We start from the raw sequence: 6919 nt of genomic DNA, 5'->3' as shown, positions 1-6919 counted from the left end.
ATTAAATCAATTTTATTTTGATAGTTTTTTTTTACACCCGAAATCATTGATAATATCTTCAGCTTACTGATAAAAGATAAGAATCCATCTCGATTTTAAAATTTATATTTCTCTGATTATATACGAAATGATAACTATCATCTAAAATTATCACAAATGCCACTGTATCAGCTAATGTGAATTTAAGATGGGTCATTAATGTAATAGAGTTTTAATTTTTTTTATGGCATTCATCTAACTTTTTATGACACCTGTGATATGTTTTGATCTTTGACAGTTTATATATATATTTTTTAAAATTATTTTCTACAAATTATAAGCAACATTCTTACAGCTGACGTTGAGAAACGTCAGAGATGTCTTCTTTATTGAAAACAGTTTGCGATTCTTCAATTGCTGACATTTTTTTTTATTTTATTAAAAGATCAATGCTGATTTAATTTCCAAAAGATAAAAATTAAATATTTTATCATGTATTATATATTATTTCAATTAATTGATGTCTCAAATTTTATCTTAAACATGATTATGGAGAACAAAGTATAAACAAAGGACATTCCATTAAAGTATCGAATTCGTTCTTTTTCGCTTACATAAAGTGTCATATTAACTAATAATGTTACTATTAATTCAATCCAAAATATATATTTAATTAAAATAATAGCAACATGAAAAGATTTTGCATTAATTTATGTATATTACAAAGACACGTGAGCCCCCGAATGAACATTGTTAAACTTTCATTCAGCTTGAATCTAGACTGGTGGTGTTAATAAATTTGACGTTTTATTACCTGAATTAATTTATTATCAATAATTAAATAAATTATCATAATTTATTACAAGTTTAGTATTTTATGTATGTTATACTACTTGTATTCTTTGCAAATTAGTTTTTCTTATAGGAAAAAAAAAACTTATATTTTTAGGCGTGTGTTCACGTTACTCTAATTTGATTCATTGTGTTAAAGAGTGGCGAATTCACAAATTTTTAGTAATTCTACCTTTACTGTCATAATGAAATGTTCATCATTTATTCAAAGGATAAATGCAACAATAGTTTCTATAATAATAATCTTTCTCAATGTTTCTAGATAGGATCATTTGTTGCAGTAAATGAGCTGTATTCTGTTTTCTACAAAAGACGACAAAAATGGTAATTTCCGTTTTATCCATTTCTCATTTCGTTGATCCGATAATAAAGACTTGTATCATTTTATGTCAGTATTATCCGAATGTTTTCGCAAATTACAGATTCTGTTAAACATTAGTCTGCCAAAAATTCTACTCGTATGACTTTTCATAAATTTCCATCTCAACTTTTCAACATTTTCTGTCTTCCCCATCAAATTTAACAATTTCCATTTTACATGAGTAATTGTTTAAATCTTTATTTTTCAACATTTACTTGAGTTCGTTAATTACACTATTCTAAAGATTTGTATCTTTCTAAAACATATATCTTTTGCATTATTAAAGCTAGAATTACAATTTGTTGATCCGAGAAAACTGTACTGAATATTCAAATACGTCTCGTTTTCTTCTTTCTTAAGTATCATACACATATTCAAGTTAAGTAATCAATGTTAAATAATGTTTTTAATGAGACCGCTCAGCGATGTTCAAATATTTGAATACGTTCATCAATTATATATTCAAATTGTTCAGTCTGTCGACACAAATTTCATAATGAAGAAACTTTTCAATCGTTGTTTAAATATAAAATTTAAATTGCTAAAGATCATTACAAATATATATATATTTTTTTTAAAGTAGTAATTCGTTTTTATATTGATTAATATAATATAAAAATAATCATAATTGTTATGTCTTTGTTTTGAGAAATGATTTTCAATAATGTTACTGTATGATCATCGATATCCTTCAACTTCGAGTGTACTTTTATCGCTTATGGTAGCTTAGTTAAGAATCTATCGACAGATAAAAATTGGAAAATTAAGAGAGAATATTTATTAAAATTATATTGGATAAACAATTAATATATATCTTTATATTCACCGGTTATCTTTACTCATAAAAATGATTTATTTAACTCATTAATTTTACGAGTTTTAAAGAATAGAATGTAGATTATATCTATCTGTTAAAATGTATAAAAATATAATAGAAAAATATATTATTTTTAAATGAAAAAAAGTTTATTTTAAAGTAGTTAAAAAGTATTAAACATTAAACTACTTTATCATTTTTTAAATATCGCAATTAATTTTTTAATTATTGTAAATGTATTTTTTCGGCTTTATATATTATATATATATAAATGTATTAAATCAACTTAAGTCTTTAGAATGTAATTTCCAAAATCTTTAAAAATTTTCATTTATATATAAGTATATATAATTTTATTTTTGAAAATCCAATTTTGAAAAGTAAAAAATCGATTAAAGGGGGAAGAAAAACCACACCCAATTAAAACAGATTACATTTTACTATAGTAAAAATAAAAATAATAGATTATTTTTTTTTATATTTTTAATTCAATGTATTTTTTTCTATTACATCGATAACAGAAAGAACTACCATTTATTGGAATTTGAAATGAAAAAAAAAATTCAATTTTCTATCACTTTTTATAAGAATTTTAATTTTGGTAGGTCATCGTTTAAAATTTTATTATTATTATTATTATATTTTCCTCCGATTTAAAATTACTAAAATATACTTTTTTTTATTTTATTATTATTTAAAAAAATATTTAACCACGTAAAGTAGAATTTAAATATAGTTTAACAATTCAGTTTTAAAGTAATTCAACTTTTCTATAAATATTGTATTATTTTTTCTAATTTTAAATTCACTTTCTTATAATTTTTATTCATTAAACATAAAAATTACAAATCTGTAATGTTACGTGAAAATCTTTTTATATTCAGGTTCTATCTTTTAAATATTTATTAGAGAATATTCGTATTGATTCCTACAATATTACATTATATTTTTTTATTTTAATTTTATTAAGACACTTCGATATATCTTCAAAGTTATTGTATGAATATAATACACTTTATGACAAGACGAGACACCTCACAAGACGTGTGAAACTAAATACGACTGTCAACTAAGGAACACGTGATCAAATTGTACACCGAGGATCTCTTAAACTTATGCAAGTTTCGTGTTTATATCCCTGTAGAAGCTATAAAGATTTAATGCATTTTTGTCCATCTGAAAAGTATTATACTTTAAAACGTTGGGTCCTAAGAACATTCTAAAATCTATACATGTTTATGATAGAAGTTCTTCGAGACACGACACAATAAACTTCAATCTGCATGGCTTCCAACAATATATATATATATTACACAATGCATTTTTTAATAGTAAATACGAATAACCTATTTTCTAAAAAATATTTCCAAATGGAATAATTAAACAAAAAGGAATATATATATATCATGTTTATAACTTAAGAGAGAAGAAAAAGAAGAAGAAGAAGAAGAAGAAGATCGATAAGAAACTTCAGTAAAATCCCTGTATTTATACAACAGAAACAATTCTATTAGAATATTCTAATAATTAAATTTTATGTATAAGATTATATTTTATTAGTTGTACCTGTAGATGTAATAAGTGAACATGTAAACGTGCACCTGGGCAAGTAATATATGAAACATCATTTATGAAATGCATCCAAAATGAAGATAAATGATTCAGTAAATGATTGCTTGATGTATCGGAAATAATTAGAGATAAAATTAACCATTTCTGATTCTTTATTCGAAAAATGGTTAACGAAGTAAAATTAGATTTTAGACAGAAATGGAAATTACAATCTTTTAAATCAAGAAAACTATATATTTTTTTATTGATTGATTTTGTATATTTAATAATTGTCTTTTCTGAATTAAAATAAATATAATTTTCCGTTATTTAAAAGCATTTAAGTGGATTGTTTTTTTTTATCTTTTTAAATAAAGGAGTAAAAAATAATAGCGTATAAAAAAAACGAAATAAATTTATTTTAGTATGTTATTAATATAAATGATCTTTTGTTGTTTAAATTTATTTACCTTCTTAATAATAAAAAAAATTTTTTTTTTTATTTTTTAATGGTAAATTTGATAATTTTTAAAGTGGTTTTTTTCATGTATCCATTGAATATAGTCATCTTAGATCATTACTGATTTATTTTACTAGATTTTTTGTCCGAATTTTCACTTTATAGTCAAACGATAAAGGGATAATAGCCAAACTCAATTACTTGGAGATGATAAAAATACTAATCTGCACTAAAGTCTTGTCTTTGTAGTTAATATCATAAAAGATCACGTTGCCGAGAAACTCTTATAAAATTGGCTACGATGATTATTTTTGCATCCTTTTTCTCTCTTATAATTCGTTATATTTTCTTATTTTCTCTTTTGTAACGAGAACATCTTTCATTTATTACATTAATCGTAATTAAAACTTGCATTACAGGAGTAAATAACGTTTCAATTTTAATTTAGAAAATTCTTTCAGTGTTGTTATCCTGATTTTTAATAAGCTAAAGCTATTTAATGATGAAAAAGAAAGAAAAAGTTGAAGATTTTTCCAGATATACTTAACTAGTTAAAGGAAGGAAATTCTTTTTAATGGATAAAGCAAAACCGAATTCAACTCATAATTAAATGAGTTGTTCGGTTCTAGAATTCATTTAATAGTGAAATGAATAAAAATAATCAACTTAAGAAATCTTTTAAAGTTTTTTTTTTTTTACTAGGCCATATTTTTCTTCATATTCCACTGTTCAACAGTAGTAACGGTAGCTGAAAACAAACTCCTATGATGTATTGTGACAGCTATAGCGTGATGAGAGAATCATGTTATGGCCGGATTGACACCACTTTTATCACCGGCTTTTCTTCATTGAGAAAGCTATCCTTAATGGATTTCAGTCATTTACAGTTAATAGTGTTCGCTACAAGTCTATATCGACATTCCTGTTAAATCTGCAATTCAAGTAAAGGCATTTTCTTTACATTGCTGTTTCGTCCCAGATGCATAATCTATGAATATATTATTCTCAAATGCTATGAGATTAAACAAAAATTTGTTTATTTCTTATAATATTTTTAGTTTTATCGATACTATTCTTTCTTATTCATGATTTATTAAAGGTTAGAATAAATACTAATCAAACAAAATAGCACAAATCTTGACTTTTACAAGAAGATTAGATAGTTTCTACTATTGTATTTTTCTATATTAATAGTAAAAATTCCTGGTTTTATCGTCGTCTATATCTTTTATCTTCGAATTCGTCGTTATGTATAATATAAATGCAACTATAGTTTATTTTTTTAATGTTTATGAAGTAAATAAATCATCTAAATTTCTTCTTATACAATACAATTTATGACATTCTTCAATTATTTATGATTTATTATGCAAAACAACAGCAAAATGTAATTAAGATTATGTATTTAACGATTTCTCGCAGTTTTGTTTAAGGAAATTATACATTCTGAAGTTAATTAATGTATACTTAATTCAAAATCTCAGCTTTATACTTTACTATTTGAGTATTGATTAAATCTTATTCACTTTAATCTAATTTTTAACTATGTTTTATCTACATTTATTTAATATAATTTATATAGGATTTAATATAGATATTTTCTACTTATTTTTTCTTTTGTTACAAATATTTTCCGGTTATATTATTATGATAAAACATAAGCTTTTGCAGCTTTTAACAGCAAGTATTTATCATTTTTATCACCAAATAAGAGTGAAAAAAATTTATAATTATAAAAATTATTAACAATTTGTTAATATATAATAATAAAACATATAATATTATATAATTTAAACATATTTTTAGATAAATGCATCAATTTTAATTTAATTTTTCTCTCTTCGCAAGTAGGAACAGCATCTTTTTTACCCTCTTTTATTACACAAAATTCATTCTAAAAAATAAAAATAATTGGCATTTTTTTATTGTCTACAGCAATAGAAAATATCAATTAAAGTATTATTTAAAATATTAATGTATTAAACTTGTAATTATTAAATAAAAGATTTTAATTAAGAAAAATGTTTTTTTTTTTTCAAATTTTTGATAAAATTAGAAAAGAAAATGAGTAGGACCTATATATATATTTTTTTAAATTGGAATGTATATTGATCAATTTTAAAAAGATTGTTTTTCTTCATTCTCAGTTGATACCACTCCTCTACTATTATTTTCTTTCTTAAAGGAGAGAAACCTATGATAAATTTTACTTATTTATGTTTGATATATTGCTATACTGAAAATAAGAATCATGACAACCAGTGAAAGTAACTTTGCATGTGCAAGAATATATATTTTTTTTTCTTAAGACCTCGTAGAAAAAAATAAGACAAAAAAAATAAAAAATATAAGTTGAAATATTATATTGATCTCGTAATTATATCTAAAAAAAATTCTATTATTACAATATATCATAGTTAAGCTAAGAAAAGAATCAATAATTATCTTTTATGTAAAGAAAACAAATGGAAAAAAATAATTATTTATGAAGTTTATACCTGAATTTTCGTATATAATATCATTTTATTTTGTATTTATTTAATATTACATAGCTTATATCAATGAAAATTTTATATTTATATATTCCTTTCTACAAGATGTATATAATTTTTATATTTTTTTTAAAAAAAGAAGAAAAATTTCATTCAATATTTCAATTGAAAAATTGATTTACCATAAATTTAGTCTTGTTCGTAAAAATAGAAGTAAAAAAAAAAGAATATATTTTATATTTCTTAGTAAAATTATATATTAAAGAAAGTAATTCATAAATCTACATTAATAGAAAATATATTTAGAGTCAGAGAAAGAGAAAGAGAGAGGATGAGGAAGAGAAGAGAAAAATAATCTACAGATGAAAAGTTTCTTAAAAGAATTATATAATAAAATATCCGATAAA

The 6919-nt window shown here is 22.4% G+C and overlaps 1 long non-coding RNA gene across 1 annotated transcript in view; it reads left to right on the top strand.

The window, feature by feature from the left end:
* Positions 1-449: 449 nt before the first annotated feature.
* Positions 450-6919, top strand: part of LOC111638914 — an 8469-nt gene continuing 1999 nt past the window's right edge. The window contains exons 1-2 of the long non-coding RNA XR_002758982.1: positions 450-1155; positions 2531-2610. This is a non-coding gene — a long non-coding RNA (uncharacterized LOC111638914). The remainder of the gene's footprint in view (positions 1156-2530; positions 2611-6919) is intronic.

This window comes from Centruroides sculpturatus, unplaced genomic scaffold, assembly GCF_000671375.1.
Source record: "Centruroides sculpturatus isolate CEXI.00-Female unplaced genomic scaffold, Cexi_2.0 scaffold1073, whole genome shotgun sequence".
Lineage (NCBI taxonomy): Eukaryota > Metazoa > Arthropoda > Arachnida > Scorpiones > Buthidae > Centruroides > Centruroides sculpturatus.
Note: the sequence above shows the minus strand (reverse complement) of the source record. Positions and strands in the feature narration are given on the sequence as shown.